At 40.9% G+C, this 22,561-nt stretch overlaps 1 protein-coding gene across 1 annotated transcript in view; it reads left to right on the top strand.

The window, feature by feature from the left end:
- Positions 1 to 13,679, top strand: part of DNAH9 (dynein axonemal heavy chain 9) — a 1,527,051-nt gene extending 1,513,372 nt beyond the window's left edge. The window contains exon 70 of the mRNA XM_069654516.1: positions 11,997 to 13,679. The gene's annotated coding sequence lies outside the window, so the exon portion shown is untranslated. The remainder of the gene's footprint in view (positions 1 to 11,996) is intronic.
- The last annotated feature ends 8,882 nt before the right edge of the window (positions 13,680 to 22,561 follow it).

Genomic DNA, 22,561 nt, shown 5'->3' on the forward strand with positions numbered 1-22,561 from the left:
TATTTAATTTGCCCCACATTACACATAAATGAATCTCTAAACCTTCAATAAAACATTTTTCTCAGGAAAATTATCCATATTAGGAAGTGTGGCAAAAACATTAGCTCGATCATCTCTCTCCATACCATGCTTAGCCCATGCAATCAAATTCTGCTTCGTCTCTGGAGGTACAGTATTACAAGTAACAACCCTCAATCCCGCTCCCTGATCGACTACAAGCAGTGCAGGACCACTTGGAAGAGGGGGAGCAGGCAAGTTCAATGAAGGTACTGTCACTGGTGCAATAGGAAGAGGCAGAGGAGCAGGTGGAGGAACAACAACTGGAAGGAGAGGAACATTAGGAGGAGCAGGAACAGCAGGAATAACAGCAGGAAGAGGCAAAGCAGCAGGAAGAGGAACATACAGAAGTGGCACAGTGGCACCAGGCCTTCGTTCATTTAACAATTTGTCAATAAATTAGTCGGCAACATGAAGGTCTTTAGAAGGATAGATTTTCATAATGCCAAGTGAGAAAGCCCTATCTATATTCCTAGCCGACTCAGACTGTTTATCTTGGTCATATAACAACGCTTTTTCGGCATTCGTTTTATGACGGCGTGCATGTTTTTCTCTACTCTTGAGCTGTGCTAAAGTTTCTTTCTTTCAATTCTGTAAAACATTGAATGCTGTAGGTCTAGTCTTTTTCTTTAATAAAATGGATTCTAAATACTCAATCCGAGGGAGTTCAAAACTACCATTGATCGGCCACTGAAGTTCGGAAGCATGTCTGGTTTGTCTGTGCCAAATATCATTAAACACTATACTACCAATGCCATGCTTACAGTACATAGTACAAGCCGGTGACCCCTCCTGTGGTGCCGGATGGCTAAATTCCAAAGATTGCCTATCACTGCAGAATAACGCCCTGAAGAAGGTAGACAATTTCCCAGGCATATCAAAATATTGGTGTTACCTGGTCAATAATTGTATTTGCAGATACAATGCGCCAAAACAAATTATCAGGATACTTAAAAATCGGGTCATGACTCACCTGATCAATCCTAAGGAGGTCCGATCAGATTACAAAGATTCTTTTCTAACTAATCTTTGGCCATTTCGGCAAATCTGCCCGCCTCGATAAGTGGACCCTCGTCAAGATGCTGTCTCAGACGACAAGCTTATCGTCCAGGGATCGGGTTGTGCAGCGCTGCTGAGGTGTCGCGTCTCTTTCAGAAAGGGGCCCCTTTATTTTGTCACACCGTCCGATCCCAGTCCGATAGCGTGTGTCAACCTTCGATGATCCGGCATCAGTCTTGAGGGTCCCTATTCGTGCGCCAACTGTGAAAACAAAGAGAAAATATCGAGGCTGAGTACACCAAAAGGAAATACACCGAGCACGGGTTACAAAGGAACATACAAAAGATCTTTATTTTATACTGAACAGTTTCAAAGGACAAAACAACAGATAGCTATCGGCCCTCAGTACAACACAGCAAACTCCAGCATGGTTCAGTGTGCTCAGTGAGTGGGACTGTACATTAGAATAATTGCGCTTTATATACCTTTGAAAACACGATGTTCAACCCTTCTGTAAGTTAATATTGGTTAATACATTACGGATCTAGGGTTCGTGCTGAGTTTGCACATATGTACACTTAGGGTTTGCCTTTAATACGTTCGCCAACAAGCCTCAAAGGGAACAGTTTATTTTAGGATTTCTTGTTAAACCTTCTCAAACATCTATACAATGTAGTTAAACAAGTGTTCTCAGTTCTGTATTTGGATACATTGTCCTTAACATATGCTTGCAGATTAGCTTCATTGGCACAAGTAATCCTCTACACACAGGTGAACGAAGGACAAGGTCTCAGTTCATGACCCTAGCATGTGGCCTGCAGTCAAGTTACACATTAGTTTGTACACAGCGGTCAAGACGGCCATGTTACATTTGGAATGACACTGTCTACTATTTTAGCTCACAGGGTGACTTTACGGAGAGAAGCTAAAATGACAGATAGACCTAAAATGGCGGTTTACATTAACTCCAAGGTCAAGACCTTGTAACGCAGATTTCTTCGCAAGTGGCTTATAAGCAGCTTGGCTTAGGCCAATACACATATATTCATCAAAATAGGAGGCATGATATAATTTCCCGTTTGACAAAACAATGCATTACCTATCATTCATACAGACACAAAAGTCAACTCAAATATCCTTGTATACACTCTCACACAAATGCACCCAGCACCTCCATTGACATACACTGTGTGCACACAACATTTATATGTAGTATTGGTTAGGTGAGCTTACAGATGTCAATACGCCGTAAAATAGAGATCAAAACATCTTGAAGGTAGTTGTTTTGAATTCCTTCCCAAAATATGGCTGCCACTACTAACACTAAGGAAGGACTTTGTATTTATACACTTGTGCCTGTATAACTGAAGCGGACCACCGGGAACCCGGAGGTCACTTTCGAATGAGGTAGGACCTCATTCTGTACCCACCCATACTGGGGGGGGTCTCATCGACTCGCTTTCTCTCACTTTTTATACACGTGCCACCTAACACGCACACATGTCTTTTTCTCATTATATCCTGTATTATTTACATTGTGCTCGTATCTCGTAAATCTGTGTCATCAGCACCAATGTAAATATAAGCCACCTGCAGGAAACAGCTAATTTAGGCCATTAACTATAATGCGGCTAACTTTTTTGAAGAATCTAAGGTTTTCAACTTTCACCATGCTTCGTGTACGTGCGGCACCACATATCTATATATATTTGCAAACGTACTATATTAACGCTAATTTACAAATTTGCTCAGCCATGGTCTTTGAATACAAAATTCGTATGACGCAAATGTCATGCTGCCAAGAAAACTTAGTACCACAAGACTCTATTTTAGAGAACAAGCCTTTGCACTGATGTATACTCGTTTCTCGAATATTAACATTTTCTAAACTAATGGGTCTTTCCACAATCTCCACACAGGTGGGATTGACCCCATGACATACCCCCCTTCCTTGCATTATGCTGGTATTTAAGAAACTGAATCAGGGTAAGAACTCATGTTCTATTTTTAACTATCATACTGTTGACCCAACTCTGCTCTGTCTATATCACACCATATATCTCCTATCTATCAATTTGAAACACTGCACAAACCACTTTTTCAATTTCCCCTCCCAATTTTCCGCATCTTGATGTGACTATATTTTAAGCATTGAATATCCAATCACGGGGCTCCAGCCCAACTCACTTTTTCCTCAATGATTAGAGCTTTCTATTTGCAACAGTGGTGATATCTTAACTGAATGTTTTTGTTTTCATGTTATCAAGATTGACTAAATATGGGATCTTTTTTATTTGCTCTTATTTAGTTTTTCTCTTTTTATTTATGTTAAATGTAAACTTATCCTGGATTTGAAAAAGGCAATGTAAATCATGCTGAAATACGTGTCATCCACAAGGTCTACAACTTTAAAAACATCTAATTAAAATGAATTCAAAACGCATTTACGGCGCATTGACATCTGTAAGCTCACCTAACCAATACAACTTTGCACAAACTGAGTTGAGGGTCTCTGTGTCTCCATAGTAGCTAACTTCGATGCAACGTCAAATCTAAATATTCATCTACTCAAATTCAAAACATCCCAAATATTCTAACACAACTTGTATCAGGTCGCGAGGTACCAGCTCTTAACGTGTCAACAAATAAGTCCCTCACTAGCCACGTATCAACATTTATATGTACATATACAATAACACATGGTAACAGTGGAGCAACATCCATTGAGCAGACCAGACTTGATCACCCCCTGATCCCTGAAATTGTGGGCTATGTTGACTTGACATTGCTGATCTATAAAGCCATGGCCGAAAGGAACAGATTCACTCGAATGTCAGCAATTCCCTTTCATTCAAAGGCAGAAGCCATCGGTCAATGCAGTGCAGTGGGTGATGTAGTATAATATATAGCGCCTTGAAGTTTATAGCAACTCACTGAATGTGATGGTATTTTGTTACCAGCAATAATGTGGCGTACATATATAGCCAGTCCTATGTTGCCATCATAACAGGTGAATATGTGGCTGTAGGCATGCAAGGTATGGAATTCATAATGCAGACAAAGCCCAATATAAAACTACAGAGAGTAAAAGTGCATCATTTGTTTTTCTTCTTTCTACAGAAAGTAAAAAGAGGCAGATAGGCTCCTTAAGAAGTGTAAGGATTTGGAACAGCAAATGTGCATTTCCAGGTCCCAGGATAGACGACAGGGCACACCATTCAATGGAGTTGAGGTGAAACCTATCTCTACCCAAAGAGCTAGTGCCCCAGTGACTGAATTTGGTTTCAGTGCCCTTGGGGGATTTGATACGTCCATTGGATGCCGCCACCAATCCCATACACCTGAAACCAGGATTGAATCACAAAGTAGTGCAATTCCGTGCATAGCAACGAGTAGCCCCATAAGGATAATGAAATCCATCAAAGCTCTGATAAAACCATTTAATAAGGGAGGGGAGTGCTGCACAGAGGACCACTTAGAAGCGGTGCATGATATGTTTAAAGCTCTCCAGATACCTAAGGAACAATACAGACAATATTTTCATTTAACTCTGGACGCCCCCGCAGCCAGTATCATTGGGGCATTAAATGAACAGAAGAATATCACATGGGCTGAATTTGAAAAAGAGATTAGACGTAATTTTTCTCCTTTCCAATCATGGCAGGAGGCGAAAAAGGTTGCTTGCACGATTACTGCTGGGCATAATACATCACCTCGCCAATTTTTGCAAGACTTAAAAAGGGCTTTTTCTCATTTTGATGTATCTTTTGACCCCAATTCCAATGAGTTTAAAACTGCCTCCTTCTATGGGCTACAGAAAGACATCATATCACAGTTGGTCTGTGAATTTGACCGTGACATATCACTTGAATGGATTGTACACCAAAGCACAAAACTATATGAGGTACTCTATTGTCAAGGGAGAGAAAATGATAACATGAAAGACACTAGACCAAAATCTAAAGAACCCTCAACAACAGTGATGGAAATCAGGTCAGCCAAAATGTCCCTTGAGTCTGCTCAAAGTCCAGGTAAAAATAATTTGACACCTGAACAAAGGGGTAATCAACAAAGGTCGTCACTCTCTGCACCAATGTTTCAATCACATGATCCTAGTAATAGGGAGAGCTACATCAGCCCTAGGTACTTAGGAGATAGGCCCCAGACAGGCTATCGGCCTGATATGTCAGGTATGGATAATAATCAGAGACAAAGTCAGGATCAAAGAAATAACGGTCACTACCAGACTTTGGGAACACAGAGCAGACTTGATCTGTGATATATCCATGATATATGGTAATCAGGATAGACCCCAATATGTGGATCGGTTTACTGATAATGGGAATCAACATAGGGGTCACTACCCACAACATGAGAGACAGGACATGAGGCAGAATATGAATTATGCTTCATGTCAATACAATGATTCACCACCAACAGGGGACTACAACCAAAGGATGGGTGCACCCTGCTCACCTCCACATATGAATCAAGAGTTCAGGAACAATCCCAATAGAAATCATTCCCCTGAGAGGTATCAACATAGATCCAATCAGGAGGAAAGCAACCAATATCGATCTAGGCCACACAGAGAGGATTCTAGAGAAATGGAAAGATTCCAGTGTCTCGAGGGCCAAGTTAAAATGTTGGCTCAGCAAATAGGAAAGCTCTGTACAGCACAAAAACAGTCATCAAAGGACGGGCAGAAGGCCATAGCACTGACCGGGTGGTTTCTGATAAGTGACTAAGTATTTATAATACCTGCAGTGCCAAGAAAACAGATTGCTCTGATGTGATTTTGCATAATGACTCTGAGGCTCCTAACGATTTAAAAATGAAAGTACCAGCAAATGGGCATGTGACAGAAAGTGCAAATACTTATAAAAAAGAAGTTTGGTTTAACCTAGAGCTGAATCAAGCATTGGAGATTTGTACAAATGAAAAATGAAAACCTGAAATTCCAAAGGAACAAAGAGACAAATTTAAGAAAAATGACTTATGCATGGGGAATACCAGTGAACAGGGGGTAAGTGGGGATGCTATAACTCATTCCTTGGGCAATCAAAACAATAACAAAACACAGGCAGAAAAAATAAATACTCAAAAGGCTGGTACAGTTAAATCACCCAAAGAGTTATTTGAGCCACATATTTTGAAGAAGTTAAAAGGACTAATGCCATAATAAAGAACTACAAATGCACAGAGTTAGACAATGACAAATTTCCAAGTGATGTTATTACACATGTTCAGGTGGAGGATTGTAATGTGACCTCTGATGATACCTGGATGGATGGGCGAACAGTGGCCACACTCCAAAAAACCTCTGAACATGGGAAATGAATAAAGTCTCTCACACAGAAATGGACAGAAAGGAGGGAAAAATATCTTTCCATTTACCAATGTGCTTAGCCAAAAGTGAAAAAGGCCTGAGAAAGGCGAGTCCTGAAATCAGTAAGAATTCACACTTCTTATGTGTATTAGAGGAAGTTGAAGACAGGTATTATGCTCCCATCACTGTGGAAGAGAAATGCAATACATTTGCAATGATTGACACTGGCGCACAGGCCACAATTATGTCCAAAGCATTGGTAAAAGTATTAATGAGGGGAGATCTCCACAGAATCAGATCACAGTGAGGACAAAATGAAGGTCCCGTACATAATTTTAACGGGGAGGAGGTGCCTATTATAGGTGTTACCGAGGTTGACATAAAAATAGGAAAACACATAATGAAACAGGAGGTATTGATCACATCTATTTGTGAAATTCCATTTCTGATGGGGACAGATTGCCTGAAAAGATTGTCTCCTCTTATAGATGGGGTGAATGGAGTACTGTGGTCCTTAACAAAAAAAACATCGACACCTAAGAAAATAAAATCACAAAACAGCAATATAAATGAATGTCACACTGTTGCCAAAACAAATGATGCAGTAGAGGTAAACCTCCAGAATAGCTCTATACCTAGTGTCACTGTTATCTTGATGTGTCAAGATAAAATGCAAAGTGAAAATGAGAAATAACCTGTTCAAATTTATTTAGACCCTAGGAAAAACTGGCAAACCGCAATAGATGAGCACACATTACGTTTGTATTTAAAAGAGGAGACATGCAAACAGAATACTGCTCCTAAAACAAACACAGAAAAACACATTACTACTCTTGCTGAAATACACATGGAAGATGAGCAACCATGGGTTCACATTCGTATAAATGACCATTTTAAAGTAATAAAAGCCACCTTAGCGCTTGAACAGGAAGGAAGCTTTATTAATGAGAAATTACTGCGGGAAATAAAGGAGAGGGAGGAGATCCCAATATTTAAAATTAAGAACCAATATGTATCTGGTTTGGACAGTCCAGACTTTGAAAACCGAATTGCAGGCAGATGCATGCTGAAGATTAGTATTGGACAGAAAACAATTTACCATAATGTGTGGATATTGAGTGGGACACAAAATTACTTTTACATGGGCAATGATATCATGCACAGAATGTGTATGGTGTTAGGTTTTCTTAATCAAAAAATATGGTCACGGCTAGGTGGGCCCGCACCTGAATTTTAAGACAAAAGAAGGGCTTATCATTGCGCACAACTGGTCCCATATGCAATTGAATTACAGCTGAGCAAGGATACTATTATCCCTGCATTCACCAAGTTGCAATAACGCTAAAGTGCAAAAATGGACAGCAGATGAAAGATTGTGATGCATTTGTGTGCTTGAATGAATCCATAAAACAGCAAGGCCTGGATTATGAATACATTCCATTGATAGATGTTGGTGAAGGGTCTGTAAAAATGAGGGTGAATATTAGAGGGTGTCAAGATATTCATTTAGAGGAAAATTCTTCATTAGGAATGGCCATCCAAAAGTCACATTATACTGCAGATCTAAATAACATGGTGATTGGAAATATCCCTGAAAAGTATGTAGATGCCAGGGGTGTGTTGAGTACCTGGATTCTCAGCCCAAAGGGATCTTTAAAATTCAATCTGTGTACCCTAATGATTCAGATGAGACAGTGTGCTGTCATAAAAAGGATTATATAGTATTTGATTTAAATGAAAATGAAACAGAAAATCAGCCCATTAAGTGAAAGCTGATATGCCAAAATATTTAAAAGTGGCAGCTTTACACAGAGACCCAGCCACACAGTTAGAAGAAAGCACAGCGATTCCTCCACTGGAAGATTTCTCTGAATTTTAAAAAAATGGTAGGGGAACAGATTTTATCAGCAGATGCATGCAATAGCGATGAAGATAAAAATGAATTGAGAAACATATTTATGGAGTTTAAAGATGTCTTTGCTAAAGATGCATATGATTGTGGACTAACTAACTTACATGTTGCCACATTACCGGAAGGGTGTAGTAGAAGCCCAGTATTTGTGCGCCAATATAGATTACCACTGGCATGTTTAGAGTCATTGGCAGAGATAATTCAGAATGTGGAGTCTCAGGGAATTATCAGGCCTATTCATAGCACATCCAACACACCTGTTTTAGGTGTGTTAAAGCCAAATGGTCAATGGCGTCTGTGTGCAGATTTGAGAGAATTAAAAAAAAAGGTGCCATTGTCCAGATGGCCACTGCCATTCATTGATCAAGGCCTGGCTCAGGTACATGGCTCAAAAGTGTTTACTACATTAGATCTCACATCTGGATATTGGTGCGTGCCATTGGCAGAGGAGATTCAGAATTTATTTTCATTTTCAATTGATAAGACCCAATACGCATGGGTTAGAGTTCCATTCGGGTACATCAACAGTGGGAGTGAATTTGGCATATTTTTGAGAAAGGCTATGCCTGATGCAGCGGAAAGAGGAACTATAGTTTACGTGGACGATGTCCTGATAAAAAATGAAAGCTTGAAAAGCCATTTTGATGAAATTAGACATGTTCTTGGCCAATTGCAAAAGGCAGGTGCCAAAGTATCTTTATAAAAAGCACAATGGTGCAAGAAAAAAGTACATTTTCTAGGCCATGAAGTGACTGAACATGGACTAAACCCACAAAAGAAGAAGGTAGGGGCCATACAAAAGCTAAAAGATCCTAAAAGTGTGAAAGGATTAAAAAGTTTATTAGGAATGACGGGCTATAACAGAAAGTTTATTGAAAATGATGCTGAAATTACTCAACCATTGACTAAACTACTGAAGCTGAATACACCCTGGAAATGGGAAAAAGAGGCAGTGGCTAGATTAAAGGAAGATCTTATAAAGGCACCATGTTTAGCATGCCTCATAAAGGATAGGGATTTCTTTATAGAAATAGATTTTTCTGAACATTTTATGTCAGCAGTTTTATCACAAAAACATGATTTGAATCAAAAAACCATTGCTTACGCAAGTAAGGCATTTTCCCAAGTTCCGCCCCATTGTTCAGGGAGAAAAGGTAATTATTGAGACAAATCATCAACCTTTGCAGTTTTTAGAGAGTAACAGAATTAGGTGAGGCAACCTAGCACAGTCCAGAATTACCTCATGGACACTGGCATTGCAAGGTTTTCCTGTAGAAGTGAGATATGGCCAAAATAAAAAGAGCCCAGTTGCTCATGGTTTGGCAGATCTACATGACTGTGCAGCTGAACATGTATCAAATGAAGAAGAAGTGGAATCTAGTTTACAGGAGTTTGGGCAATCACCACACAAAGCTTTCGATGAAAAGACATGCAAGGATTTGCCAACTGTATATGTTGACGGTTGTACTTTTCACATTGAAAATGACAGTAATAAGAAATTGGTGTCGGGAATAGGAAATGTCTGGTTGAAATGCGAAGGCATTCCCAGTATAGGGATGAGAATTGGGGCGAGGAGCAGTCAAGTAGTGGAATTGGCAGCCATTTATAAAGCAATTACTACTGCAGTTGATAATAAATTTAATGAAATTGTCCTGGTAACTGATTCTGATTATGCACGAAATAGCTTTGTGGAATATTTGCCTGGCTGGAAAGCAGGAGGCATGATTACATACAATAAAAAGCTCCTTAAACATGGAAAGATGATACAAGCTATAGACAAATTGGTGTCAGAGAATGATTTGACAATATACTGGAGGAAAATTCGTGGACATTTAAAAACTCCAGGAGAGGATAAGGAGGGAAATGATTAGGCAGATCATTTAGCTAAAATTGGGGCTGTGAAGGGAGAGTTGCTACCTATTTAACATTTACTTGGTGAAATACAAAGTGATGCAGTTAAACGCTCTAAAGCTCCAAAAGAGGTGGATCAACCAGTAGTACAATGGAGTTATGTTCAAATAGATCTGATTAATGCACAAAAAGATGATCAGATTTTGGGAATCTATTATAATCATTTGATAGACCCTGAAAAAAATATTTTAACCGAAAATGATTGTGTGGGGAAAGAAGAGTTGAGGGTGCTATTAAAGAATAAAAAACTAATTATACTACAGGATGGACTCGTGATTAGGGATTCCATAGCAGGACACATACAGTGGGTGGTACTCCTTTCATTCAGAGGGCTAATGCTACAACATGCACATGATGCAATAACTGCAGGACACAGAGGTTCCCAAAAAACACTAGAGATACTGAAAGATTATGCTTACTGGCCACATATGTCCCAAGATGTGGAATTATATACTAGGGGATGTCTAGTATGTGCCTAATTTAAACCTGCTTCACCAATGCAGAGAGCCCCATTAATGAAAAGAGGCTTAACTCTTCCATGGTCAGATTTGCAAATAGACTATGTAGGGCCTGTAAAAAGGTCGAGTAGGGGGAACCGTTATATTTTGAGTGTGGTTTGTTTAATGTCAAAATGGATAGATTGTATTCCTGCACCAGATTGTAGTGTGCAAACAGCAGCCACATTATTGGTAAATCATATATTTTCAAGATTTGGGTTACCACAAAGAATAGAATCAGACAGAGGAAGTCATTTCACAAGCGCTCTAATGAGTAAGGTGTGGCAAATACTGGGAGTGAAAAGAAAACTACATGTTGCATACAGACCCGCCTCTTCTGGTGGAATTGAATGCTGTAATAGGTCTGTTGTGGATATATTAAAGAAGTTTGTAGCAGAGGCAGGTTCCAGTTGGGATTTACGTTTACCTCTGGTTGTGATGGCAATCAGATCAACTCCTGCCAAAGCTACAGGCATCAGCCCTCATGAAGTAGTGACAGGTAGGAAAATGGTATTGCCACAGCACCTGCTATACAGGATACATGAGCAGACACTTGTAAGCGCTTCTACAGTTCCTGAATATATGGAAGAACTGAGGAAGCATTTACAACATGCATTTGCTTTTGTGCAACAGAATTTAGAAAGGGCTGCCGACAGTGCAAAATCATATTATGATAAAAAGACATCTGTGAAAGAGTATTGTGTGGGGGATCAGGTGTATAAATTTCATTTTGGAAAGGGTAAACAGACAATTCTAAATTCATGGCTGCCTGGCAGGGGCCATTTCAAATTATGGATAAGGTGTCTCCAGTGGTTTATACATTTTTAAGAATTGAAGGTGAAACGGTAACAGAGCAATTTGTTCATGTTAACCAAATTAAGCCCTGGCATCCCAAACATGAGGTAAGGAGGCTTGAGCGTGTAGAAACAAATCAGGTCCCTTGAGTACATGAAAGAAGACACCTGAGTCTATTCATAGGGCCCAATAAAAGAGTAATAAAAAAAGAGGTGATTGTTGTAATGGAATAGATGTAAAAAAAAAAAAAGAAACTATATGTGATCACCACCAAAAGGGAGCTGAGGCTAATGAAATTATTTTTACAAAGTTGAAATGTGTTAAATGATCAATGATGCTTTGTGCATGTTTTTTTCTCTCTAACATGTGCTTAATTTCAGAAAGCAAAAGAAAAAGGGCAAAACATTTTTGAATATATAGATATTTTATTTTTTGTAAAAGGGTGAAGTTAGAATTGTCATATATACTTAATCTGTTTCTTTTCTATTTGATTTAGAACACTAACCTGTGTTTTGAGGTCGGAGGTCACAGGACCGGAGGACATGGGAGATAATGGAGTCCTGGAGTCCACGGGATGAAGATCAAGTGATCCCTGCCTCCTGGAGGTGCAGACAAAGTAACTGGGATGCCAAAAAGAGATGACTCGTATGGAAAAGCATCCAAGAGTGCCACAATGAAAGAATTCACCAACTAGATGACATGAAGTGATAATCGGGACGTCTCAAGGTGGACATAACAATATTGAACTTTACCTGCAGTGTTGTGGGTGCATTAATTCGGATGCATTTTGGAAGTATGGAGTTCCACACCTTTATTGTTTTAATTAATTATTTTAATTTGTTATGTTAATTATTTGTTTTAATTATTTTATTTTATTATTTTATAATTGACTTAAAAAAAAACATTGGACTATGGACATTCCAGATGGGAAGAAATATGTACAATATTTTATGAGAACTAAAGAACTCATTTGAGATGAATTCTGGTTTTATGGTGGTTGAGCAGTGATTTATTGTGTAAAATGTGAATATTCGGTTTGTTGAATTGCTATGATGAAAAAAAAAAGAGAGCACAAGTTGGGTTTCCTCCAATTGTGGCTTGGACCACTGCCAAATTGTCAGAAAAGGAAGGATAATTTAGTGTAATATATAGCGCCTTGAAGTTTATAGCAACTCACTGAATGTGATGGCATTTTGTTACCAGCAATAATGTGGCATACACATATAGCCAGTCCTATGTTGCCAGTATAACAGGTCAATATGTGGCTGGAGGCATGCAAGTTATGGAATTCATAATGCAGCCAAAGCCCAATATAAAACTATAGAGAGTAAAAGTGCATCTTTTTTCTTTCTTTCTACAGAGAGTAAAAGTGCATCACCTCATGCATAGAGGACTACATTATTGAACATTATTTATATAACTGACTGATTTAATTAACAAGTACTGATCACTAATGCTAACTCATTAACATTATAATGTAGTCTAATGTATAAAGTGAGGTGCAAATACATATTTTGAAATTCGTTTTTTAAACGTACACTGGATTTTTCTCTCTTCTTTTCTCTTGCTGTGTTGAATGCAGAAAGCAGGAAGGCAGGAGGAAATAAAAAAAGATACAGTTATTATAATCTGAAGCTACCATTGTTTGGGACATGAGGGTGTTAACAGAATACATTTTCTGCTGATATGATTGGAAGGAAGTGTATCTGCAGTTGTGCTATGTAGGCAGAATGGGACGGTGCAGAGTTTTGCTGGGGAAAGTCTGACAGAAGGATAGGCAGTTCGCTTTTGCTGGGCTCGAGAGACGGATGATCTTGGTGTGTTGGCACTGGCTTGGAATTTTTGACGTGCATATCAGGCATTGAGATTACGGAAGCAACCCCTGTCGACTGGGCCTACTCTTCTGAAGGAGATCGTCTGGGGGAGAAAACCACAGATCTTTGGTAAGAAGCCAAAGTTAAGTGAGGGGGTCGCTGTGTACTGTCGTGTGAATGAACAGTCGCAATCTAAAAGGTCATGTAGAGAGAGTAGCCAAAAGAAATCCCCTGCATTTTATTTGTCATATGATAATGTTGCAAAGTGAATGTTGCTCTGTCTCTGTATTGTTTCTTTTCTTGTTTTTTTTATTACAGAGAACAACGCAATGTAATTGGTAAGATGTTATATTGAATTGCAATTCTTTTTAATACACACAATATAAAAGCAGAACGTGTAGAGAGTTTTTGTTTTTCCCTTTTCTTGGTGCATTTGGAATAGCATTTGTGACATGGGGAAGATTTTCTTTGGGTAGTACATTTGTCATTTTTCCCATGTAGATGAAATAACAGACAGAATAAGCTGTCCTAAAATGAGACTTAGCAGTGATAAATAGCTGTATGCGTGTGTTCCCCAGTGCATGCTGTCTGGGCGAAATCTAATACAATATATAGATTACTGGGGGTCCATGAACCAGTAATGAATCAGTAATGAGGCCTATGGACACATAGTTCACTGGTGTAGATAAATCAGTGATAACACCACAGGTTATAGGTGACGCTCTATGTAGGTCCAAGGCTCTCTATAGATCACAAGAATATTGTAAGAATAAGGAAGGTTTTGTGTATGATGGGGCTATGAATAGGGGAGGAAGATGATGCTCACTACTAAGTAATTTACTGCCAGAATATACCGCCAATAGTGTATATTACTAAATGATCCAATATAGTGTAACAAGACATGGTCACTGAAAGGAGGTAAGGCCAAACCCAATCTAAATGCAAGGATAAGTTATCACCAAATTACTACTCTTTTGGCGATAAGAAAATACCACCTGAACCCAAATCTACACAAAATACCCTACTGTGAGCAAGTATACTTGGTATCAATTAAATGCCATATAGCTACAAACTTGGGTTCTGCACAGCACCTTATATGTGTACGTGCTGATAGATTTTTTCTGCAAGGTTCTGACTGATTAAAATTAAGGTATCTTTTCCTGTGTTCAAATGGAGTACCAAGAAGGAGAGGTGGGCGGGGGGGGGGGTGACTAGACAAATGTTGCAGTCTTTTAAGAGCCAGACCGGGACATTTTTCATTGGGATAACGCTCCCATTCGGCACATTAAACAGGGCACCCAACAACAAAGATGTCCTGATGGCAGGACAATGTCCCAAGGAACTCCAGGTAGCAGAGTGTCCTCAAGTTGCTCTGTATCAACAGAGCATTGCAATGTGAGCGATTAGGCACTGATTGGAGTACGGGGGAAATTATTAGCAGGGACATTTGTCCCTTTAGAAATGGGAATGGGAGGGAGTGATCATAAGTGAGAAGGGTGCATAATGTTGCATGCTTTATGAAATAATGACTATGGCTTTAAAACCCAAGGGGGATTTGTTAGGCTCACTTTAATCTACATGATGCTATTGTGACTTTGCATGCAAAATGGGGAGAATTAAACTAAAGCCCTACTCCAATTCCGCATCATATTTCTATGGCAATTTATATAGTGTACGGTTAGTTTACTATGGAAGGCTAGTTTATTATGTAATGTGATTTGCTTCAAAGGCTTTGCTATAAATAATTATTTAAGCACATGAAATGTAAAGCAAAACCTTGATAAATATCTACATGAACTAAAACTGGAAAGATGTGTGCGGTTGCTTAAATTGTCCACATCCCAGTTTCACCATTTAACCAAGTGTGTGATCCTGAGCACATCATTTAATCACATTATGCCTTATCTGCAGCTCTGCAAGTGACTCTGATTCACTTCAATGCTTATGTTAATGCATCATGGTATTATAATGAAAAAGACTAATGACTATAGAGTTGCTCCACACATAACAAAAGTGAAATTTAGGTATTTTGCACCACACAGTTATTTGTCACTTGGCTTATTTATGGCACCCATTTACTAATTTCCAACAAACCGTCCTGAAAATGTGTCTGCAAAACTCAAAATACCTTTTCCAGTTTGGTGAAGATTATTATTGGCGGCAGGGGGAAAAGTTATACAAGGCTCCTAAAAGTGTGCTTTTATCACAAAATCCCATACGGTTCCTTCTGTGCACCTAGAGCAAAAACTGCTTAACAAATGTTCAACATGTTTGGAAGGCGTATAGGACTCAAATTCATTTCACAGAATTTGCAGAGTACGACAGTTTTGAGTCACAGGTTTTCTCAGCTTGACTCTTTCCACTCTACTTGGGGAGGGGCCACCTTCCGCCGACTTCATTTTGAAATTAGGATGGTGGTGCTTTAGTAGCATCTGAAAAGTGGCAAGACTAATTTTGGAGGTGTTGCAGAGCTGTGGTGTGTCTTCATACCTGGGGCCTTAATGTGTACTGTGAGCTCTGCTCACATTTTCCAAATGTGACACGCGCCCTCACTAGTGAGAGGGAACAGGAGACCACTCAATTCTTGCAGCAGTCCATGAGTGGGAGAGAGTTAACTGCATGTAACTGTAACGCTCACCTGATTCCTGCAGAGGCGCCGGTCTTGACTGGGTGAATTCCGTATCTTCAAAGGTGATGTGTAACACACGGTTGGCTCTTTGGGCTGGACCTCTGTGCACTGTATGTCTGACTCGAAGAGTAAGATGTCTGCAGATAGAAAATATGGGATTAATGAACTGGGGTTATTGGGTGCCTCTCTCCTCTTCCCTCTCTCTTCTCCTGTAGAACCCCAAAGGTTAACACCCTCACCTTAGGTAAGTGAACGTCGAGCTCTCCATCTGCCTCGGGGCAGGGTGCCGTAACCAGTTTCTTCACTGGATAAGGGTGCAGGCCACTTGACCTCAGAGGACTGCTGTCCGTCGTTAACTGCACGAACGGTAAGTTCTGGGCACTTCAAATGTCTTAAAAGTCTTTTGTAATGATATCTCTTGTTTTGCAGGGTTCCGGCGATGGCGGATGGCGGGCTGATGAGAGTTGAGGATCGAACCCGCGTGAGGAATAGAAGCGCCTGGAAGCACGTAAGTAAGCGCTTGTAGCCTGCTTCACGATGCGCACTAATTGTCCCTTTTATCTTGCAGGTACAAGTTCGGAGCTTTAAAGAAGCTGAAGGGTGCTGGAATACCCACTGGATTCGGCGTGGGAAGGAGTAATGGCACGTGAGTAATAAAGTTGCCCAATGTCTTTAAACGTACCTTCTTTTGTCTTTCAGATGCGGGATGCAGCGCCAAAGGCCTCCAGAGCGTGCGAAGAGCTGGTAAGCTTTTGTCTTTCAGATGCCGGAATGCAGTGCGAAGACCTCCGGAGCATCCGAAGAGTAGGTAAGCCTTTGTCTTTCAGATGCCGGAATGCAGCGCGAGACGTTAGGGACAGCCGATGGACCAGGTAAGAGATGCGCTGCCACTGAAGACCGTAGTGCTAACCTCTTCTTTCTTTGTCTTTACAGGTGCTGCTGAAGACTGGATTCCAGGATGGTAAGCCTTTGTTCCCTTAGGCCCAGGATCAGAAGCAGAAGACACAATGAGCGTTCTGCTGCAGAGAATGCAGAATAACGCAAAGTAAGATTCATCCATCGGGTGTGGTTTAAATAGCCTCCTGTAGTGCTTAGGTGTCTCCTTCCACAGCCATGCCTAGGTAAGAAAAGAGTTCCTGCTTTCCAGAAGAGTTCCAGTGTTCTGAACCTAGGGAGTGGCTCCTGCCCCACCCAACAGGAAAAGTAGTCCAAAACAGAAGAGGATAAGGGGTTCAACTGGCAGGTAAGTAAGCAGCATGGTCTGCTGCAGGTAAGTCCACCCAAGTATTATGAGCCCGGCGCTTCCAGCGCTGGGACTGGGCATCTTTATGAGCCTGGTGCCACTGGCGCCAGGACAGGGTCTAAAAGGTCCCAATTGGGACTGGCTGGCATTCGGAACCGGGGTTATGGGTCTGCTTCCAAGGGAGTCGGGCAAGTCCTGATCTTTTGGAAGCAGAGATCATGACAGTAACATTGAAGCAGCACTAGAATAGTCTCATTAAAATGCATAAAGAAATTGGATTCCCCCACACAAATAAGTTTGCCCCTCCTCCACCGCCCGTGCAGTTAGCGCCTCTCCCAACATTTGAAGGGTTAGCCCCCGAAATGTAGGTTTTGTTGCACCACTGAACACAAGCACACACACCATTCACCATATACACACATGCACACCCAGCCATCCATAAATGTAAGTGTGCACTCTTTCACCATACAGGCACACCCAGGCAGCCACCCGTACATTTAAGTGTGCACTCTTTAACCATACAGGCACACACACCCAGGCTCCCACCCATACATTTAAGTGTGCACTCTTTTACCATTCACTCACACAGGCAGCCACCTATACATTTAAATGTGCACCCTTTCATCATGCAGGTACACCCAGGGAGCCACCCGTACATTTAAGTGTGCACCCTTTCACCATATACCCACACATGCACCCGTCATGGTGTTAAGGGGAGCCCTATTACTTCAAAAAGAAATTGTTTCTTTTTGAAGTCACGTTGACTACATAAAGAAATGATTTCCTTTAAGGACTGAACCATAACAGAAATAATTTCTTTATGAATGCAGAGTGACTTCAAAAAGATAGTGGGGGTCAGTATGACCCTGGCGGTAGCCGTGTCAGCTGCTGCCAGAGTCATGAATTTTCTGGTGCCTGGGAATGGGCAATTACCAGTGCATTACAGCCCCAGCGGACCCGGCCCAGAGCCATTCCTGGCTATTCCATACACTCCCCAGCCAGCGCACAGAGACATGTTGTTTGTGGGATATATTCACCCATTCAACGGCATTGCCCCATATCACTAAGCTGCATTTGCGCAGGAAACAGCAACCTGGCTGCGCTGGCTCCTTTCTGCACCAGAACCTCAAAACTGCGTTTTGGCAGCAACAAAAAAAAATGGCTGCACCATCCTGCCTAGCACACTTCAGGCAAAATGGAACCAGGGGACACACTGAAAAGTATAAGAGTGTGATCTGAAACCTATAAATGGAATCAAGTGAAAAGGAAAGCCTGCCATTGCTGCAAAAGCCAAAAATCTCCTTCACAATGAAACATTTTCCCCCTTTCAAAATGCTGAATTGACGCTAATTCCATCTGTTCATTCTGAAACCACTGTGAGTAAAAAGGCCCTGGCATGCCCAGGATATTTCACTGTGCTTCACCAAAACCAGAAATAATTCCTCAGTGACAGGCCCAATCAAACCAGCTCTGAGAGAAATCAATAAGCAACTTCACTTTCGTTCGCACAGGAACATTTGTTTATTTCTTTCCAAATGTATCCAGGCTCAGCAGTTCAAAGAGACTTTAACTCTCTGAGCCAGGTCAAGTGAAAATGTATCTATACTTTAGATAAAACTCCTGCATTCAAGGAAATGACTACAGCTGCAAAGACAGTGCGGGCATCTGAGGGAGCTGCCAAACGAAATTTAAAGAAAATGTAAAGAAAGAAATGCTAGCAACATAAATTGTTGAATTAAAGCCTGCTTATTAGCAATGTGAAGGGATTGTGTTAGTGGTGATAATACACACATAGGCTATCTTCTTTCACAGGTTTGTTTAATTCAGGACCAAAAATAAGAAATTAAAGCGTTTAAAACACGTGGGCTGGATTTGCAAGCTCTCAGAAAAACCAGTGATTCCAGTTGCCAGCCATGAAACTGGAGATACACCATAAATCTAGGACACGTAAGTGAACATTGCCAGCTTAAAAAACGTTGAATGGGCCAGGACAAAGAAAGTTCACACGCTCGTCAGACATTCGTCTGTGCTCTAGGCTGCGACAATAGGAGTCCTGGGACACTAACCTGTCAAGTGTAAGGGGCAATAAAACCTTCAATTAAGATGAGAAACCTCTACCTTGCCTGGAAGGAAATGACAGTTGGTTGCAGTGGGAGGAAGAAAAAAATGGATCTAATGGCAATGGACTGCTTGTTGGTGCCAAAGAGTATGTTTGGTTATAAAGAAACTTTTTTATCTCTACAGTAAGAATGAGTAAAAATATAAAATGTTCGCAGTTTCAAATATAATTTTATGTACTTTCTGTTAAAACTTGGTAGAACTCATTGCCAGATGGGGAACAGAATTTACAAAATATGACAGATTCCAAGGAAAGTATTAATGGTGCAAACATAAAATGTTGTACATACATCCCTGGGGATAATTCGCATCTGTGTACAAAGATATGGATTTTTAGGCCAAATCTTTCATGTTTAAAATTACCAAAATGTATCAGAAGGGCAAAACAAGGTTGCACAGACTTGAGGATTGGACTAAGATGTGCTGCACATAATATGTAACCTGTGTGTATAATTTGCCAAAAGATTGCAATTGTAGAAATGTATGTTTTGGCAAAATTGCATTTTCAGTAAAGTTAATGTCGGAGTTTCTGGACATTGTAAAACTCACCTAATAAACCTGATATCATTCCCTTGGAAAACTAACCAGTTGAGAGCAAGGCAGAGACTAGCACCCCTGCCCAATCCAAGTAGTTTAGGGGCGTGCGTAGTTAACCCTGCCCAGCCTATACTTTGATGATGTCATTTTGCACTATAAATAAGGGTCCCTGAAAAGACCCTGATTTCCTGCACTGCGTTCCTGTACCATCTATCCAGACTCCAGATCCCAACTACAAGGCCAAGCATTGCTGATCACACTCCAGGGTCCATTGCAAAACCCAAGCAGTGCTGACCCCATTTCCAGCAAGGCCTTCAATAGTAAAAACAAAAAAAACACTAATGTCCCATTAACCAGGAGAAAACTGTGGTACTTTTGGCATCCTGATCCAGATTGCATTGCTGCCACTCACTGCATGCTGCCGCCATCCTGCTACCCTGATGACCTATATTATCCAGTGACCAGAATTGCCAGTCCAGAAGTGCTACCCGGTAACCAGTCTCTGCCCAGCTGATCCTATCCCGCTGACTCTGTCTGGCTGTCCTTTGTTAGACCAGATCTGCATGGTGAAAAGAACTCCGACTGTTCAAAATCCAAAAATAAAAAGTGGACTGTGAGTATCAATTGCCACCCCACCTAAACCCATAGCTTATCTTGTTTTTGTCCTCATTCCACTCTCTAAGTCATCCTATCCTTATCCTGATAACTTGTAATATTGTCACAATTATTCTTGAAACCCTGCTTTTGATTTCTAGTGCTAGCACCATCTCTGTAGTAATTCTGCCTTGTGTAAATCCTAAACTATTAATCCTATTTCAAGTGATTGGACTGGCTCCGCCAGGGCAGGTGCTGGGGAGCTTGGGTTGAATTTGTGAATGAACCCTGGAGCTTACTGTGTCCCTCTTTGGTATTCTAGCCTGAATGTTCTAGTGTAGAGTAAAACTGTTCTTGTCAAAAATGATTTCCTTTCCTTTTTCACCGCTCCATTTTACTCAAAACGCGCCTTTGTAGATCTAGCATAACTCACTCAATTTACCTGCTAGATACCTAATTTCACTTCCATATTGTACCTATGATCTATAGCTATCCCACAACACAAAAAACGATTTAGAATATTTCACCCGTTTTTATTAAAAATCGTTTTGGTCATTTCCGGCGGGAATTGCAAAGTTTGCAAAATTCGCAACGTGTTATTTTCTGCAACATGTTTTAAAACCTGCCACTCATTTTCGCACTGTGTGCTTGTGCTAATCCATTGCTTGTGATTGTTTGCACCTTTACATTGTTGTTTTAGTGAAGAACCGTAGGCTTTTGCACACATTCATTATTCTATTCATCCATTTCTGAGTGTCATTTTTAGCATTGCCAGGGATTGAAATCTGTTTTTCTCTCTTATTTGGGGAGGGAATGTACGATTTCAATTCAATTCTGTTTTCCATTTGTCATTCCTGATTACCTGCTGTTTCTTCATATCCATTTAGAATTGATTATTTGTGGGTTGAGGGAACATTGCAGGGGGAAATCCTAACTTGAGTGCTATCTTACCAGAATCAAAAAGTGCTCCAATTCCCTGGTGTTTTGTAGGTTTGTCAGTAGAAGGTAGGTTTAACTATGTGCATTGCTTACATTACTATTGTTATTATCACCCATTGGTGATTGCTGCCCCATATTAAAAATGGTATGATTTCTTTGAATGTTCAAATAAATAAATATTATATTTTACCAACCAGCCTGGTTCATGGTCCATTGTGACCCGGGGTATTTGAAAAGGGGGTGTGATATGAGTGGTGTACCATCTCAATATTGAATCTAACATAAAAACATAAGCAATTCAATTGTGTGCTGCATACTAGGCCGAGGTTAAGGTGTGCGTCGCCTGATTGAAATCCTTAACATGTTGGACTTCCTTACAACACTGCTGGTATCTGAGACATTGTAAAAACACATGTGCCAGCTCTGGCACACAGTCCCAAGAGTACGTTGATGAGCCCATCTAGTCCAAAAAATAAGTCAAAGGACCAGACTGGCCCGAGCCATAAACCGACATCCCCACTGCCTCTGCACCGGACCATGACCCCTGTAGTGGAGAAGCTACTGGACACAGGGACAGATACGGATACAGACATTATGCTGATTCATACTGATGAGTCCGATGACTATGTATCAGCAGACGGAGAGCCAATGCATGCCGACGAGCCTGCCAGGGTTTCACCACAGAATGAGGTTGGCTCCTTTCACGCCATGATATCGAGGTCCTAAACCCTCTTCAATTTGGTGCCGAGAGACAGAGAAGAAGGAGTTCCTCTTCCAGCACCTGGAGTCCCGGAGTAAGACTCATGTCCATCCCTCTGCTGGACGATGTCTGGGAGGAGGGTTTGGTCTTAATGAAGACACTGAGTGCTGCACCTCCCAAGTGGGATTGGCTGGAAAAGACGTGCAGGTTTTCGGACACACCACCTGTTTCTTGAGGCCACAACCTTCCCCTAACTCTGTTGTCCCTGCCACCACCAGGAAGCGGTCCGTGAATCCATCATCTTCAGCCATGGTGCCACCTGACCAGGAGGGGGAAGAAACTGGATGTGATGGCCAAGCATTTCATTTACACCCCAGCCTCCATAATCAAGGCTGCTAATACCCTAGCCATCTTATCCTGCTACAACAGGGAGCTGTGGTATAAACTGGGACCTATTTAGGACTTCCTGCCGGAGGAGAAGAAGGTT

This window comes from Ambystoma mexicanum, chromosome 3q, assembly GCF_040938575.1.
Source record: "Ambystoma mexicanum isolate Mex_15411 chromosome 3q, UKY_AmexF1_1, whole genome shotgun sequence".
NCBI lineage: Eukaryota > Metazoa > Chordata > Amphibia > Caudata > Ambystomatidae > Ambystoma > Ambystoma mexicanum.